This window comes from Centruroides vittatus, unplaced genomic scaffold, assembly GCF_030686945.1.
Source record: "Centruroides vittatus isolate TY-2023 unplaced genomic scaffold, ASM3068694v2 contig_879, whole genome shotgun sequence".
Lineage (NCBI taxonomy): Eukaryota > Metazoa > Arthropoda > Arachnida > Scorpiones > Buthidae > Centruroides > Centruroides vittatus.
Genome location: NW_027122571.1, coordinates 389,074 through 409,312, shown reverse-complemented (window position 1 = coordinate 409,312; position 20,239 = coordinate 389,074). Strand labels below are relative to the sequence as shown.

Here is a 20,239-nt window from a genome sequence, read left to right as displayed (position 1 = left end):
CTCAATCTGGAATCTCTGCGCAGCTTCCTATGGGTGAAGCCAGGAAGGGGCATGGGTGGGCACGCCCCCAGTTAACCTGGTGCCCCTCCCCAGAAAATTACAGCCTCTACTAGGCCCCCATAACAAAACCCTGGCTACGCCAATGCAGCTTCTCCATTTAGAGATCGAAATTTCGTACTAACGATAAGAAGACGAAGGAGAGAATGGATCGTAAAGCCATCAATATTGATCGCTGCTGCCCCACGTTTTAAAAAGAAAACTTTTTAAACTTATTATTCTATAAAGATTCTTTATATTTGATGTGTATCTAGTTAGCGATAACATTTACCTTTCAAAATTACCGTTTTAATGCTTGTCATATTTTCCGACCACTAGATGACGCTTCTACACGTGCGTGCAGGAAGCACTTGACTTCATGCATTCCTTGTCAACATTATAACTCTAGAATGAGTTGTCCGATTTTGATGAAATTTTCTAAGACGACTCGCCATCACTCAAGGATGAACCGATTAAAATTTGAACTCTAAAAAATGATCCATACTGAAGAAAAACGCGATCTTCGTTTTGACCCCTATCTCCAGTTCTGCAATAATGGATCATTTTTGAGAGTTGAAATTTTAATCGGTTCGTCCTTGAGTGATGATGAGTCGTCCTAGAAAATTTCATCAAGATCGGACAACTCATTCTAGAGTTACAATGTTGACAAGGAATGCATGAAGTCAAGTATTAATCGTCACTTCGTTCCGACAATTAAAATTTAGACAAAAATCAATGTATTTTATGGTATACACCTAGCTAATCTAACCACTCTAATCAATCAGACTTAGAGTCAGACTAACCAGACTTAAAATCACTCAGTCTTCATGTTAGTTATTGTTTTTCAAGCATCAGTGAGATCTCGTTAAACGTACATAAATTGAAAAAAAAAACCTTTATGTAGGGCCGGATTTACATAAGGGCATTTGGGGCCGGTACCCAGGGCCCCAACAAAATAGGGGCTCCCACAAAACTATGTTTAAACATAATTTTATTTTCAGTTACCGCGACAGCCTGGTGTGGCTGATCATGAGGGTCACAGGCAGAGAAAACCAAACCCGGAAAATACCTATGAAACATATCGGAAAATTCCGGGAAAAAATTTTACATAGGTATTTTTCAATTAAATTAAAATAATTAGTTTTACACAATAAAATATATGTATGTTTACAATAAACCTTATTTTTAAATGAAATTTACGACTTCCTAGTTGAAATCTAGTCGAAAGTACAGTATTTTGTGTAAATTTTCTAAATCATCAAATTTGCCTACTCTTAAAGGGGAGCCTCGACCGTATTTGTGCCCATGGACCTCTAATTGTTAAAACCAGCCCTGGTCATTTAACAGGTAACCCAGTGAGAACTGCTTGCCTATCATTTTAGTTCAAAATACAAGAAGTTTTATATTAAAATGATAGGCAAGTAATTCTGTTAAGAGCACTCGCACTGAACGTTTCGCTTCATGTAGTCTATTTTGCAACTTTTTTAAAATTATGTCAATCCCGAAAATCTCGAGATCAGGAAAACTTAATCCCGAAAATTTCGGGACTAAAAAGTGGTCGGGATCCGGGGATCAAATCTTAAATGAAAGCGTAACATAAAATACAAATGGGATATTGTCTAATTTTCCGATAAGATTGTTTATAATACTCAATTTATTCGTTTAATATCTTTTTAGCCGACACAATATGTTCAATTTTGAAATTGGCAACATACATTTAATAGCATCAATGCCGCTCATAGTCTCATACACAAGCTACCGTGCCAAATTTCGTTTGTTGATCTTTACTCAATCCTGAGATATTAAACGAAATAGATGCCAATAGACACAAATATCCACGGATTTTTTTTATTTTTTTGGGTTCAGGGATCTGAAAACGTGGAGATTTGCAAAAAGCTCGAAAGTACAAATTTGATACAATTTCAATACTTTCCCTGTTATCTACACATAACAACAGAGAAAATAAAATCGAGAAAATACAATTTTTAAATTAAAGATAATTGTTCTGATATTAATTGGGCCCCTGTAAGGAAAAAAGGAATAGCTTATACCTCATTTGGTAGTGCCATGTCTTATAAAAAAAAGAACAAAAATTATAAACTTGCATAACTTTGAGAGAGTTAAAGAAATAGAATTGAAATTAAAGCTGAATAGTCACGTATGCTATCAATAACCAAAAAAAAAAAAAACCTAAAGAAAATCAAATTAGTCCACTCAAAATATTTAGTGAAAAACTTTTTAATTTAATTTTAAAATTTTATCAACAGGTGGCAGCACATTAGGGTACAAATGCAATTTGGATTCAAGTATATTTTTTTGCAACGGCGGAATGGCCGAGTGGTCAAAGTGGTAGCCTACCGCTCTAGGGACCTGGGATCGAATCCAGACGGTTCGAAAAATCCCCGGGAATTTTTCGGGGGTGACCGAACCCATATGACTGGATATGACTATTCACCCGGCCGCCCCATTGTGGTCCCGGCCGAAACAATAATGGGTTTGCTAAAAGAGGCCTCTTAGTGGTCATAGGCGGAAAGAGCAAAGGAGGGAAAAAGTGTTTCGCAAGGTTTCGTTGAATTTTGAGATGAGCAAGAATTCATATAATTAACCGGTTAAACTCTTTTTAATGAAAGATAATCGGTTCAATGTAACAACGCTTTGGTACCTGGAAAATGCTCTATATCAGGGATGAGCAACACGCGGCCCGTTAAACATGTTTATGCTGCCCGCCAAACATTTCTAAAATTGAATTTATTTTATCGACTTTCTCCCATCAATATATTGTTATAAAATTAATCATAATAAAATGGTAGTACATACTAAACCGAAACAATTTTTTGTGACGAGTTACTCACTTGTCGGCGATTTGTTCAAACATGCAATACGAACGCGCCGCGTCTGCGCGATTTTTTGTGACGAGTTACTCACTTGTCGGCGATTGTTCAAACATGCAATACGAACGCGCCGCGTCTGCGCGATTTTTTGTGACGAGATACACACTTGTCGGCGACTTGTTTAAACATGCAATACGAACGCGCCGCGTCTGTGCTTGTTTGTGTTTGCTTCTGTCACACAATCGGTCAGACTGGTAAGCTGTTAACTAGCAATTTTAGCAATTCTTGTGTTTCTTGAAAGGCGTAACTGCAATATTATTGTCAAAAAGGTAATATTAGAGTTTTTTTTATTCAAAATTAAGTTTTCCTACAAATTTTTTTAACTTTCAAATTTTTAATCCATAATAGCATGTCGGAAAAGCAAACAAAAAAACGGAAGGTTGCGGATGAGCACAGGCATTTTCAAGAAAAGTGGAAATTTGATTATTTTTTCACTTTCGTCAAAGATAAAGCTGTATGCTTAATATGCTCAGAGACTGTGTCGACATTAAAAGAATATAACATAAAAAGGCATTACGATACAAAACATGACAACAATATAAAAACTTAACAGGACAACTCCGGATAGATAAGTTTAATCAAATAGAGAAAAACTTGGAAAACCAACAGGCTATTTTTAAAAATCAAGCTATTTTATCAAATACGGCAGTAAAGGCTAGTTTTGTTGTCAGTCAAATATTGGCAAAAAAAAATGAAACCCTTTGCGGATGGAGAGATGATAAAAGAATGTCTGACTGCTGTTGCAGAAATAGCATTTCCTGATAAAATAAATATTATTTCAAACATTAGTTTATCAAGATTTACCATTGCAAGGAGAATTGAAGACTTGTCCGAGAACATAGCAACAACGCTTCGTGAACGCATTGCAAAATTCGAATACTGTTTTTTGGCACTTGATGACAGTTACGATGTTAGCGATACAGCACAACTGGCTATATTTTTACGTGGTATTGACACCAAATTTAATATTACCGAAGAATTGTGTTCACTGATTCCAATGCAAGGGACTACAACCGGCAAAGACCTGTACGATGAACTAAAGTCTGTGTTGGAAAATTTTTCAATTTCATTAGAAAAGATTATTGGTATATCGACAGATGGAGCACGAGCAATGTCAAGCATGGAGGTAGAAGTATCGGGAAGGCTATTTCAAGACATTAAGAAGGTCACAGGAAGGGAAATATTCGTTAACCACTGCATAATTCACCAGGAAAATTTGTGTGCGAAAAGATTGAGTTTGCCAAATGTCACAGTACCAATAATTAAACTAATCAATTTTATAAAGTCGCGCGCGTTAAATCACCGTGAATTTAAAGAATTACTGAAAGATTTAGAAACTGAACATGGCGACGTGGTTTTTAATACCGAAGTACAGTACGTTGGCTTAGTAGAGGTGCAATGCTAAAAAGAGTATACAACTTAAAAAGCGAAATACAATTGTTCTTGGATATGAAGGGATATGACTTTCTCATTTTGGTAATAAAGAATGGATGTGCGATTTTGGGTTTCTTATCGACATGACTCAGCATCTCGATGATCTTAATGTGGAACTTCAAGGTAAAGGACAGTTTATTCACAATTTGTATGATAAAATTCAGGGTTTTGAGCGCAAATTAAAATTGTGGAAACAGCATCTTTTGCAGAATAATGTGTCTCACTTTCCACATTTAGAAAAAGAAAACGTTACTACTTCTCAAAAATACGCACAATATATAGACATTTTAATCAACGAATTTCAATTACGATTCCAAATGTTCAAAGCTGAGAAGACAGCGGTTTCCATGAAAATGTTTTCCTCGCCATTTAATATCGATGTGGATACAGTTCCCGAAGACTTTCAAATGGAAGTGATTGACATGCAGAATAATACCGATTTAAAAAATGTATTTTTCTCAGTAAACATCGAAAATTTTTATAAATCTTATGTGAGCCCTGAGAAATTTCCGCTTTTGACGAAAAATGCAAAGCAAATGATGTCTCTGTTCGGAAGTACGTATGTTTGCGAACAATTATTTTCAACCATGAAATTAATCAAAAATGACCACCGATCAAGACTGAGTGATGCACGATTAGAAAGCTGCGTACGTGTAGCTACCTCATCAATTCCGGCTGATATTGATCAGCTTGTATCGAAAAAACAGTGCCAAATTTCTCATTAAAAATTTCAAGTAAATTCGTTTTTCTGTTCTTTTCTTGTTTGTTTTTATTTTGCATTAAAATTTGTATATGAAATCTTTACTTTTTTTAAATTTTATGTTTTTTTATTCTAATGTTTATTATAAATAAAGTTTTGTAAATTATTAATAAGTGTTACTTTATGTGCGGCCCGCCAAAAAATTTTAAAATTTAAATTGGCCCGTTGATTAAAAAGGTTGCTCACCCCTGCTCTATATCATAAAATGTACACAAGAGACGATATTTCCCTTGGACTTAAAAGCTTCACTCGATATCATGCCGCTGTTTACCATCCTGGATTCCTATCTACCACAGGTTTGAAAGAGGTCCTACCCGTCCAGGGTCTAGTCTTAGCTAGTTTCGATATCCAATAGCAACAGGAGGCTTACGTTACGTATTCGGAAGCCAAACTGTATGTTATATTATAAGCAGTGGTGGTGGACTGGTTCATCGTGAACTCAGAAATTTCCTGGTGGGCCGTTTTCTCGGCCTTTCCTTATTTTAATATAGGTTATATTTCACTCGAGAAAAATAGCAAATAATAAACGAAATACAAGCGCGTCTTATTTTATTTTATTAAATTTTAAAAAAGTTTTACTTTAATTCATGTCGAAAGTCGCCGTGGTATGGCCAGTTCTACAGCCTGGACTAAATCATTGGGGGATAGAGCGACGAGCTAAAAATTAGGATTTTTCTCCTTTTCAGTAAGCGCTAGTCCAATTGCTACAGTCTAAGTATAAAAAAGTAGATGTAAATGTCTACGTCACGAAAGCGAAAGCATTTATACTGCACATGAACATTGCTAACTAAGCTAAAGTGGTATGGCCACTTCGTGGCTCCCATAGATACTGCTCTGGGTATGGCCTTTTCAAAAAGGCGTCCGACTTACAGAAAACGTAGTTTTTTGAAATTTTAAAATTACTGTTCTTGATTCAGACATGGGCCGCCGTGAAACAACCCATACAAATTCATGCAACCTTCGGCCATCCACAGTGTGCATTTTTTAACTTCTAAGTTGAAAATAACTTGCAGCTTAAGAAACGGCGATGAAATGCCAAAAATTAGGTCTGTTCTCAAACACAGTCTTTCCAGGAGAGGGAAGAGCTAACGAGATACAGATGTAAAGTCCTCTTATATTCTTTTCTTTGACTTTAAGTAATCGCATATTAAAGGATTGTAATTCTTAATATTTTTAAAAATCATTTATGATTGATGATTCAAACATCTTTACTGACTAGAGGAAATCATGCAGAGGGCCGAATACACCTCGTTCAGACACCACTTTTATAAAATAGAAACAAGCCAGGTTTACCGTATTATATAACCTAATATTGTTAGTTATGTTTTTTTTTTTTTTTTTTTTTTTATCTCTTTCCGCCCTGTGGGCACTAAGAGGGCCTCTTTTGGCAAGCCATTATGGATTCGGCCAGACCCACAATGGGGCGACCGGGTGGTGAATTAGTTATGTTTATAAGAAAAATTCTTTACTCTTTAGTTTTTTGAAAAATTCTTTAGTTGTAGATTTTATTGTAAAAGACAATTCCGACTAAAAAAAAAAAAAATTATCAATTTCAAAATTGAACATATTGTGCCGAGGGCTAAAAAAGTATCAAATGAATAAATTGAGTATTAGAAACAATCTTATCGGAACATTACACAATATCCCATTTGTATTTTATGTTGTTACGCTTCCATTTAAGATTTGCTATAAACGTTTTGTTTCTCTATCTAAATATATTCAGCATACTATACTTCCTCAAGCAATAACTTAATCGTGTTAAGTCTTTAGCATTGTTACTTTACAATAGTCTTGTATAGTTGCTATATAAAAAACAGATTCATTTGTGAAATGTAGACAATAATTTGAATTTATTTATAAAAGCTTAGAATAAGAAATTTTATTTAATAAAATATTTAAAAAGTTAAATGACAGAACAGTCATTTGGAGCATTGCTTTCTAATTTTAAATAAATAAACTGATATATATGAGGTGACGTGTCTCAGACTACCATTATTAATCTCACTAATCTGGGTTTATTTTAAACTATTTTTGCCCAACAAGCATGAAGAGAGCGTTTTCCATATTCTTTTTGGGAAAGGGATTAGGTCCCAAAGAGGGAAGCTTGAGCCGACACGGTGAATTATGTCAATCTGCCGATCTTGGGACACGGGATTAAATCCGGACGAGAATAAGTTTTTCATGGGCAGTTGTTTCAGATATTGCGGACCTGACCGAACCCATAAAGGCCATGGAAAAAAAACTCTCTTAGTGCCCATAGGGCGAGAGCTAAAAACGAAAAAATAAAAAATGGAAAAGAGACAGTTAAATAATGAGAGATGATATCCGATAATCTTGGGTCAAATAACCCTTGAAAAATTTGTAGAATTTCTCGCCCAGATTCCTAGATCAGCAGAATAATGACCGGATGGCCGAGAGGTCAAGGTGGAAGCCTACCGCTTTGGGGATCCGGGATCGAAACTCCAGGAATTTTTCGGGAGTGATCCGTCCGGATATGTCGGGTCCCGTCTCTCACCACCCAGCCGCCTCATAATATACTTGCTAAAAGAAGCCCTCTTAGTGCCCAAAGAGCGAAAAGAGTTTTTTTTTAAAAAAAAAAAAAAAGATCAGTAGAATGTCAATTGGACAAACTACGATACAAAATATTTATATAATTTAATAATAATAAAAATAATGAAATATTGATGATATTATTTTTGTACCTTTAAAAAAAAAAAATTGTAACAAATGTAAATAGAAAGGAATTAAATAAAACAATTTAAAACGCATTTCAAATTTCAAATTTTCTTTAGATTGTGTCGCCATCTGTGAGAACAGAAAACTAAACCGGATTCTGTTCACGTGTCGTTGATTTTCAACAACATCAGTTTCGTATTGAAAATTACAAAAGATTATTTTTCTATAAATCTCTCGAATTAACTCGAAAAATTTTAATTTAATAATAATAAAAGTAATAATTTTTGTATTTTTTTCCACTATTTATTTTTTCATTCGTTTTCTATCTGTCCTTTTGACTCGTACAATTACTCACCTGAAGACAGGTGAGAACAACGTTGACCGACCCATGTTGCGTTGCGATGACGCTTTTATTTATCAATTCCTTTCGGATGTCTGATTAGAAAGTCAATTATATGTGTGGTGTGGGACTCGCAACTTTGAAAGTAACATCTGAAGACAAATTACAGGTAAGCGAACGCCTGTATTACATTCCTATACACCTGTGCTGCTGCGAAGTGGGCGATGTCTACCGCCTTCGGTTTCGCCGGCAAAGCAGGGAAAAAAAAAATCGAAAGAAAGGAGAAATTATCTTCCATTCTGATCACTTTCTTACTTCATTTATTAAATAACCCTGCGCCTAACACGTGTTAAAAGTAATGACGTCTCCCTTTCGGTCATATTTAATCGATTTCAGTCTCCAAATTCCTGTCACTGTTTAAATCGAAACAACTCGTTAATCCGACTTTTTGGATGATTTGTTGAAGTTATAAATCGAATTATTCGTTACATTTTATAACTTTTTGAAAGTTTTTTTTAGTTTGCTACACGTAGGTTGAGCAGTTCTGGTTGAAGCGACTGCAGGCAAATCTACTTTTTATAAATGCCGAAGCGATTTTGTTGATAGCAACATATTGTAGCCATTAAAAAATTTGTATATATTATCGTTTTACTAGAGGAATTTTAACCTAGAGATAAAGGAAAATAATATAGATAATGAAGGATTAAAGGATGTAATCAGAAACGGGAGTATCTCGATCGTTATATATTCTAAGTTCAGTTTATCTGTTTCTATATATATAAAAATATAAACAAAATATATAAATGACATATAATCGGTTTATAATAACTTGGCATATATCAATAACTTATATTTTTCGTCGCAATTTTCTTTGTGGTATCTCCCGTCAAAGTTGCCGATCAATTTAAAAACTGTTTATATTATTAAAAAAATATATAAATTTATAATTACAGAATTAATTTTGAATAATATAACATAAAGGTATATGTATATATATATTAAATTGGTACATAAAAACATTTAGAAATAAGAAATGAATGCTTCTCTCCGATAAATTAACTTTTGTAATCATAAAGCATGCATGCAGTAATTGCAATAAGATTACTGCGGCGGTTTGCATCGCTAACATTAAATGAAATTAATGTAAATATAGGAGTAGTAAAAAAATAGTTATTAATAACCGTGTATTATCGAAGTGATTTTGAAAATCTGGGCAGTTTCTAAGAGTAATCGAAACTTTCGTCCTTCACTCTACACAGCCCATTGATTATAATCAATGGACTGTGCTTATTATGAGTCAGTTTAAAAGAAATACTTATTTCTCGATTTGTTGTAGTTTTGTCATTATAGATGTAAAAATTTACACTTAATTAAACGAGAATTTAGGCTAAACTCTCAATTTTTTAAAGTACCATCGTGCAAGCTGCCTTAAAAATCGTTTTTTAGAATATAAACTTCATTTACGTGATTTTTTTTCTAAATAAATTTAATATAGTTATAGACTTATTTTATTAAAAAAGTAATTATGTTAAAGTTTTTTTTTCATTTGTCAATAATTGTTCGTTTTGAAATAGCATTAAATGATTCTATGTACTCTATTATCCTGCTTATAACAAGGACGCTTCCTGTGGTTGGGTTCCACCCCATAGCAAAATATTACCTCTCGTCCGCTGTTTGAGATTATACCACAATTACTGTAGACAATATATTTGGTTTGTTTAATGTCATTGATACTTATTTACATAATTCTTTTTAAATGAGAAAATCGTGACAGCTATTATATTAATTTGCAGGTTACGAATTCGTAAATCTCTTTTTTTAAAAGTTATTAAATGCTTTATAATCTTAAGTTTATTCAATTGTTTTAATGCATGGTTTTAAATTAGTGAGCCGGGTCGTATGCAGTATCAAGTATAATCGTGAAATTCCCAATTCGTACTATCATCGTTCAAATTTTGAATGAAGAAGATCGAATTATCGTCATCAAATTACGCATTTTATAACAGTCAATAACATATTAAATTATTTTTATTTATCATACTTGGCCAAAAGTATGCAATCTTTGCAACATTATTAACAAATAGGCGCTAAGATGACCGCGTAACAAAGTTATTCTCTTGGTATTTTATGAATATCGGAATTTGTTCTGTTCTGTTGTTCTTTGTAAACGTGACAAAAACGTGTTCCGACAGACTAACAGCAATAAAAATCAATCGTGAAACTAATAGGCTATCCCGGATCGAGAGCTATCTTTTAAAATATTTCAGCGTATGTTATCGTATATTCAGACCTGACTTGTTAGGGAGACAATATGGCACCTTCTCGATTTAGGTCAATGTTATCCTTGTGCAGAGGTCAAGTAGAAGTTATTGTTTATCGCTTCTTAGTCTTGAAGATAATTTCCCGAGAAAATAAATTACAATAAGTTGTCAATGATATCTCATTAACACGAGAGTGAACTGCAAACTTAATTTACATTAATTAAAAATATATATTTAAATATTATATTATAGTGCAAATTAATAGGAAACGAATGAAAGAAGCGATGTTTGCTTTCAAAAGAATTTTGCATCTATTTCAACTTTAAACGGGCAGGTTCTTTGATGGTAGAAATATGTCCCGAAGCAAATGAACTTGCTTGCTATCCTACTAGTTGTCACATTGAAATATTTCAGGTTGCTGTAGTGAAGGTCGGTGTCAACAACCTTCCAACCAGAAGCCAGGAAGGTTGGTTTAGCATCGCTGATCACAAGACCACATCACTTTACAACACGCTGGGAAGGAGCACGAACTCTCTCTCACAATCATTGAATTTTGATCACATCATTATATAATGCTAGGATAATTAGTATTTATGTCTGAGAATTAACATTTTTCGATTAAGTTTTGATTTTTCACAATTAATTTATTTCCTCGCATTTTTTTATGTGTTGAAAAAAAACACGTAAGAAAATTATTTTTGTTGTCTATAGGCTTCAAACCATTCTATCGAAATATTTTTAGATTATCTAGTTAATAAATTAGTTATAACTCGAATATTTCTATATATTGATATATCTTCAATCAAAATAATTTTCAAATTTCATATAAGTTTAGAAAATACTAATAAAAATATTGACAATTTGGTCCTTTTAGATAAACTGATAAATAACTGATTAGTAAGTACGTTGTGTTTTCTAACAGGAAAATTTTCCTCAAAATGTGATGATTTCATGCCAAAAGCTACGTGTTGCTGTGGACAACTCTAAGCTACGACATTTTTATAATTAGATAGTACTTGCTGGAATTTCACAAATGTCAGACATGCTTTTATCCTCTTATCCTGAAGTTGGTCGAATACTGTACTGCACATCCTATTCGTTTTATACTACGACATTTAACGAATTATAATAAAGTATTAGTTAAATTTTTTTTAAAAATATTTAATGGCCTACGAATAAAGATTGTTTCCCTGTTTTAAATATTAATATAAAATAAAGTTTATAATTGGGATTTCGCATTAAAATTGTGTCGTAATTAAACGAAAATGTTTCGTCGCGAAGCAATTATCGCACTAATCATGCCGGAAAAAAGTCTAAATATTAATTTATTCATATATTTGCATCATAGCTCAATACAGATGACAGAGGTAAGATTGTTTCTTATGTGAAGTGTTAATAAAGTAACCACGCTGCGTGTCGCTCATTTCTACTGTCGTTATTTTTAGAGTTTTATTAATTAACAAATGAATAAATAAAAGTTACAAGTGTGTATGCTTTATCTTCACATTTAATTTAATGTTTAAAGTAGAAAATCTTCTATTTTATAAATTTATATCTGTTTGGAATGATACTTTTCGGGATCTCTCTAGGCTTTATAATTAAACGAAAAGAAAATTGATTGTAATAATTTAATCTTTATTTTTGTGTTTTGTGATTAATTTGAAGAGTAAAAATAATTCTTTCGTTCACTTTGTATAAGAGGAAATAAATCGATATATTAAAATTATTCGATAATGATTAGCTTTTGTCCACAACAATCAAATCATAATATGGAAGTTGTTGTCCGTGACCTATTAAAATTAAACAAGTTTAGATATCGGATAAGAGAATTTTCTATTTTTAAACAAGGAATATTTAATTAAAGGTTAATAGTAACGTGAACGAAACATTAAGGATTACTATAAACGTAGGTTTTATAAAAATTTTCTACAATTTAGGCTTAAATTACAAGAATCAATGCGTGTATCAAATATTGTATGGGCTACGTATAGATTTCATATATTTACATAAATTTATAACTGGGTTTCGAAACTTTAAAACAAAGTTGCAAGCAATACGGTAATTTAAGATAGTTTTCTTGTAAACTTTGAACATTATATATATAAAAAAAAGGTGCCGAGTATATAAGGACTTGTATTATTTCTAGACAGGTTGTGGTTGAGTAGAACGGATGCTTGGTTGAGAAAATTCAAGATACTTATCACCGATGCACTATATTCTGATAAAATGTTTGTTTTTCTGGCACACAGCTATTTGATTTATAAAATAATTTCAGTCATAATGTAGGGTAAGTCCGGTAGAGATGGACCAGTTGAATATTTCTTGAACCGTTCGCTGGAATGTGTTGGCGATATTGTCATCTGTTTATGGGTATGTGCATAATACACTGTTTTATTTTTGTGATACACTCAAACCTGTTTTTGTGCGGTCTTTTTTTTTGCGATTTTTTACACGTGCAATGTGTTTTGTGCAATTATTTTTGTGCAGTAAACCAATTTGATTGAAATTCATATACCGCACACAAAAAATCACACAAAACAAATCGCACAAAAATAGACCGCACAAAAACAGGTGTGAGTGTATTTACACAAATATTTCAGCTAATATACCGTGAAATACAAATCGGATGGTCGAAAGTTTTTTATTTATTTAGATAGTAAGATAATACCCAGGTTATCTGATAATATTTTTGAACCCGTGTCTCACACAAAGTGTAAATTTTGTCAGTTAATAGTTATAGTGTGTTGTAATAGTTTTGGTTTCAACAGAGGTGTCATCTATTTCTCTGACATTCGGGAGAGGTGGTCCAGCTCGAGACGGGAGAGACGGACCATTTTTATGTACGTGGGTTTGATTCAGAAATAAGCAAAGTTGTATGACTAACATTAAACTACAATGTCGCATGTACAGTAATACGTTAATGATAAAAAATGGCAATAAAAATGTCAGACTTTTGTGGGAAAAGTCTAAAACTGTCAAACTTAAATAAAATTTTAAAAAAATTATGACTGTAATATTTAAACTTGACACAATTTTAATTAGACATAAATGTTTTTTATTTGAAGAAAAACACTTAAAATGTACTAAATCGATTTATCATTAATGTTTGGTTTCATTCCTATTCCCATTTTACTCGGGTCTATCTCCCCAGTCCAACTAACTCATAGTGATATGGGATAGATGGACCACTTGTATATTTTTTGTTAATTAATAACAAATTTGTTTGTGTCTTTTACATTTATCCTATTGCTTATTATTAGTATATGTCACCAGCATACTATTGTACAGTTTTTTTTTTATCGATATTGCTATAAATAAGAAAAATATAGCAGTTTTTAGAAAGGGGGTCCATCTCCGGATTTACTATAATATTACGCCTTCTATGATAATATAACAATATTAATTAGTATCCTTTTTATACATGTGCATTCAGCATTTCAAGAAATTATGTAATTTATATTACTTGTAAAATTAAGTTTTGTTTGCAAATATACCATTGAGGATATTCCTAGCCATAGTAACAAGTGCTTAAATTTCTTCGTGGTGACCGATGAATTAATTACTCAATTGATAAAATTTCAACTGATTGTCGTTCAGTTTAAAAGCGGATTGTTCTAATTAGTTAGAGAGACTACCTACTTGAGTGATGATGTCGAAGTGTGTAGAACTTTCGTCAGAAAAACTTTGATTTGACTCACGTTAGAATAATCTCCACCTCTTTTCTCGTGGCCCGTAGAATCTTCAAGGTAAAAGTATGTTACTATTGATAATTACTAGTGATGTAACGAATAGTATATTCGGCCTCAGCCGAATACTGAATATTCGGCTAGGAGCGTGGCTGAATACCGAATATTCGGTCAGGAGCGTGGCCGAATGGCCGAATATTCGGCCAAACTATTCGGCTTGATTAATGCACGTACGAAAATTGGCGCGCAAACCGCATTATCGCGCACCCTGCTCTCTATTGGCCCGCTGTCACTACGATTTTTTCTTCCAGTAGGTCTAAATTATTTAAATTAATTAATTAAATTATAATTATTAAAGTTAATATGAGATGGAGCCTAACGTCTACCTCTACTGCCAAATTGGTTTACAATTTATGTAATAGCCATAAATAGCCCGCTATGATTCGGCAGTTGTTGGTATTTAAATGTAAGTTATAACTTTTAAGTTATTTTATTTGCAATCGATCTTTTTAACTTTTTAATTAAGCACTAAAATTTTGTTTTTTACTACGTATTTGTATACTGAATAGTACCCTAAGGATATACTTTAGTGGGGACATATGGTCTAGTTTCTCCCCAGTTGTGGAACAGTTCAAATATATTATTGGGGTTTCTATTTGTAAAGTTTTGTGATATTTTGTTGCTATTGTTTTTGTCAATATTTTTAAAATTTAACATGATTTCAAATGTTATCTTTTGTATATAATGAGAAATGCTCATTCTTTGCTTTATATATAAAATAAATTATATATTAGTTACTCATCTTCTAGAAATAGATAAATAATTCTTTCATTAAATACGATAAGTTCCAATAAAACGTTTCGTAAATCATTTTAAAATATCGTAAAAAATATAAAAATATACGCGAATACGAATATAACATAATTAACTAAACAATAACATTAATGCCCGATACATTCTAACCTACACGCCATCAATGCCATAAGATATCTGGCTAGATAAAGGCTATAATATTATTTAATTACGAAATAATTTAATACTAGAGTTAGATGCTATTTCTTATTAACTTTAATAATTATAATTTAATGTTCAGCATTAATAAAAGTTACCAAAATGGTTAATTTACTGTGTTTTTGTAATTTTTTAACTACCTGTAATTAAAGTATTCGGTATTCGGCCGAATAGTGATTTAAATATTCGGTATTCGGCCGAATAGCGAAAAATAGGCCGAATACCGGATAGTAACCGAATATTCGTTACATCACTAATAATTACTGGAAACAGCGTAATTTCAATAGCAGTATTTTTAATGATTTTAAATTTTTTCGTGATATCATTAACAAATTCAATGCAAGTCTATTTCTTTGCGTATTGTTAGAGAAGACATTGAAAGTACATGATTATTATATAATGATTCTATATGAACTTTGATCTTTTGTTTCCGTCGACATGATGTATTCAAATTTATTTTCAAAAGATGATTGTTTTTTGAAAGTTTTGTTTTGTTTGACATTTTTCACTTTAATAAAGAAATGAATTCTTAATTGATAGTCAAGATAACCACTTAAAAGAGATCTTACTCTGTTGATTTGAGTTTTCAATTATATTACAGATATTTTTTCTTGTGTGTAGAATATGATAATTTGATATCGGAGATGAAGATCTTAATGAACGAATTTTATGTCGATTTTCATATATGAAACTTAAATCCTTCTTATAGTCACATTTTATTATATTTGATTGCTTACATATTCATAATTGCTGATTGTTTAAATAAAATATTTTTAATCTGATTTGATTTGATTAAACTTAATAAGAATACCGGGCGGTATGTCTCCACGAAAAACTATGAGAGTATAGCAAACTCTTGCAATTTTTCGTGAAAAATTTTATTGATTACGATATGAAACTACTCTTTTGTTATCTGTCTTAGTGATGATGAAATGTGAACGATTAACTCTCAGATTATTTTCGATTTTGTTAAAACTTCGACTTGTGATTAAATTCTAATTTTATTTCGGAAGAAATGTAGTATATGTTGATATTTTTAAGTGGCTATTAATAATAATTAAATGCAATTAAATTTCAAAAAAATTGCATTGATTACGCTATTTGATATTAAGCTTAATATTTCCTTCTTTTGATACTCCGGTTGATTCAGTTAATATTGACATATGAACCGTTCACAAGCCAAATCGATTAACTCCGCATTTCGAATTTTTTTTTTAATTTTAATGTCAAAGCACTTGATATACTCGTAACTTTTTATCAATATATTCATAATGAGTTTCATTAATAATAAGGATCAATACCACTTAATGATAAAATTTTATTGGCCATCGAAAAAACTTTTATTGATTTCAGATGCCAATCTAATTAACTCCATACTGTAACGTAAATCCATCAGCGCACACTGCAGCATTGCAATCGCAGTGTGCGCTTACCAGTGTCTTGTAGATAACGGTAATTATTTAATGTTATCTCATTACAAAAATTAAGTAAAAGAAATTAGTTAATAGCGAGGTTGCGGCCGAAGTTTTCAACGCTAAAACTTCTACAAAATTCTACAATGTTTATTTGAATTTATATTTTAAAAGGAATTTAAAAAAGAATGCATATTATTTTGTCACTTTTCTCCACTTTTATGTTTTATGAAGTTAATCGATTTGGCAAGTGAGCGGCACATATAATACTCCATTCAACCAAACATGTCTGTATGTACTTACGCAGCGGGCTCGTAAACGATATAGCCTATATTTTCTGAAACAAAAAACAATGAATTTGTTTAAACAAAACTACAGCATCAATTGAAATTTTCTTACTTTTTCAATTCAAACGAACTGTATTTAACTATAAATATCACAAATTTAAAATTTTTATATGAATGGTTAGGCACCCGGATATACCGCGAAGTATATTAGCAAGGTTGAGGCCGAAGTTTTGAACGCGAAAACGTGGACGTCGGACGTTCGGCGCCGCTTTCCTGTAAGCCGAGAAGTTTGACAATGATGTTTGTAATGTCGAGCATGATTCCACTGACTTTCCAAACACCATTGTCAGACTTCTAGGCTTACAGGAAAGCGGCGCTGAACGTCCGACGTACACGTTTTCGCGTTTAAAACTTCGACCTCAACCTCGCTATTAATTCAGTGAACACAGTTTTTAACAATTAATTAATATCTGTACTCTTCCATTTTGTAAGGATTCGAGCTCCAATCACGTATGTATGAACTCGTCATTTTTCGTGAATTGTTTGAGTCAGGATGTACTTTTTCTCTTGTTTATTCATATTGACAGATCATATTGTGGACCAGTCTACGCGTAAAAAAATAAATAAATGAAAATAAAATGAGGGCAGCTGTTTAATCTACGTGATGCTTGCATCTCTCAAAGAAGTACTGTATTAAATTTTACGAAAAAATGTATAGCATATGAATATTAATTTTCTTATTTTTTTAAAGTTTGCTAGTCTAAATTACGTTGCTATCTAATGAAGTACTGTATTGATAACTTAATGTATTGTGATTTAATTTATTATCTTTGAAACTGAATTTATTCTAGAACTTTTTCGAATGAGAATCGACTTAAATTTATTATGGATAAATATATTTAAAAATTAACTTTGATTTAAAAGTCCATCGACGCAAAGTGGAACAATATTTAGAGTCCGTATGGTGTATATTTGAAATGACTTTACAATTAATAAAGCTAAATACTTGCGGGTGTATAGTTTTTTAAATTTACGATTAGTTTATTAATAATTACAAGCCGTAAATTAATAGAACGTTTTGAAGATTCCTCAGTAGTTGGACCCTGAACAATGTGTTTTAATCTTTTACATGTTTGAGCAAATGAGAATATCACTAAATATATTTTGAAAATAAACTTTAACTGCTTCTCAGTTAGAAGCAACCATTATCTCTTTAAAAAGTAATCATTTAAAACATTTTTTATAACTCTAGGCCTTCCTAGAATAAGAATAGAGCATGAAATATGCAGTCTACCTACGAAGAGGAAAATAGTTTCTTATTAAATATGAATTAGAACATAGGCCTATATTAGAAAATTATTTAGTGTTTTCATACATTTAAGTAATAATAACACTTCTAAACTTATTTATATGTTTTCTGAAAAATATATTTTTGTACAAGACAAATTGTTTTCCCAAAAAATTATAATTGAATTGGGACCATTTTAGAACTACAAGATTTATCTCACTTTTAAATTCAGTGGACAGATATAACTGATTTAAATTTTTATTTGGGAAGTTTGAAACATTTTGGATAAATAATAACGCGTCAAGCGCATTTTGAAGACGATGGTGATGATGATATCTGATAAAGAATGTGGTTTGACTAGAACATAAGCGATTCACTAAATCTAACCAATATTTTATGCTATCGAGCCAATGGTTCTAATAGCCTACTAGTTAATTTATAGTCAGATTATGCCAACTTCTTGATCTATAAAACGATAATCAATAGTGATTGAAGCATGTAATTTCTGTTTTCATTAATTGAAGCGTGTAAAATTTCTGTGGATTGGTAATGAAAACATTCAAACTCTAAACCGTAATCTGCTCAAATCTGTTAAACTTTATGAGTAGGAAAGATTACGGATTTTATATTCTGTGAAAGAACTTACAGGCAAACATTCAGCTTGCGTTTTGACAAAATGATTTGTTATACGGTCTTTTCAACCTATTTCGTATTTGGTGTTGTTTATTTAAAATACTGTATATGGACTTTTCCTTTCATTTTGTTGTTACGTTTTTCTCGTGTTAAGCAAATGTTAAACAATTCACTTTTTACTAATTCAATTATGTAAGGTAATTAAAGAGAAACTTTTGCCAAATTTGTTAAATGTATTTCATAGCTTAAATTTTACTAGTGAGATTGAATTAGCCTAATAATGTTTTTGATCAGTCACCTTTAAAAAGTTTTATAGAAGGCGGAACAATGGGGATAGAGTTCACGAATTTAGCAACACTATCCTCACTAATCTTATACTATCGAATTAATTACAATGTCGAAGTTATGGACATAGACAAGATTCACTGAGTAGGTTTTAGAGAATAATTGTTTATCGTTTTGCAACACCGAATAGAGGATATTACAAAGGAAGAAAGATTATTAGACAACTCAGTATTCTTGTAATGACTTCTGATAAATTTCAGTTTAACAAAATTAATTGATTTATGCATTAAGTAATTTATTAATAATACCAACTATATATCGAATTAATAAATTAATGTAAAAGTTAAATCTTTCTTCTACGTACTGGTTTGTATTCTATCTTTTCGTCAAATAAACGTGTATATATACTGTATATGTGTGTATATATAGTATATGTAGCATATTGTCTATGATTGTATTATAAGGAAATTAATGAATTATGCACTGCAATAAGAGTATTAATGTAATTAGAAAAAGTTCGTAAGTAAAACATATTTGATTTTGTGTATATTTCTTCACATTCAGACTGCTAATAGAACCACACCTAAAATAAAACTTGAAGATTGGTTAATTTTTCTATTTTAAGTTAAAAATTGCGTAACTAAATTTCAATGAAATTTTTACCATTTTCTTTAAAAATTGCATCGATATTAGAAAAAGCGATGTCGAGCAATGAAAAGCAATGTCTTATGAGAAATAAAATTTTTATGTCAAATTTTGTAAACTTTTTATTTATGCACTCGCTCACTTTTTTGCCATAATATAAAATAATAAAAATTAAATATATTTAAATTTAAAATGTAAACAGACAGATTTAATAAACTTCGGATAGAAATTTTAAAATTTTATATAATAGTTTAAAGCATTTAAATCGAATTATTTAAATTTTTAGTTTTATAGTACTGTATTTTGGAATTTTGATGTATGTGTCTGTCTTATTAGACAACATATCAAATTGTTGAATTTTGCTAGTTACAAAATGTAATATAATTTAAAAAACTTTTAAGTATATTACATTTTGGACAGTCATTAATTTGTTACCACTTCGAGCAAATATTTGCAAGTCACGCTTATTATTATTATTTTTTTAAGTAGTGGAAATGTAAGTTTTTATGACTTACTTTAAACGAATATATGATCAAATAAGTTTTGTTTTGTGAAATAATATGTTTCATTTTTAAGAAAAATTTATTTTTTAAG

At 31.3% G+C, this 20,239-nt stretch overlaps 1 protein-coding gene across 1 annotated transcript in view; it reads left to right on the top strand.

The window, feature by feature from the left end:
- Positions 1–8,147: 8,147 nt before the first annotated feature.
- Positions 8,148–20,239, top strand: part of LOC136983262 (unconventional myosin-VIIa-like) — a 30,585-nt gene continuing 18,493 nt past the window's right edge. Inside the window, exon 1 of the mRNA XM_067279968.1 lies at positions 8,148–8,306. The gene's annotated coding sequence lies outside the window, so the exon portion shown is untranslated. The remainder of the gene's footprint in view (positions 8,307–20,239) is intronic.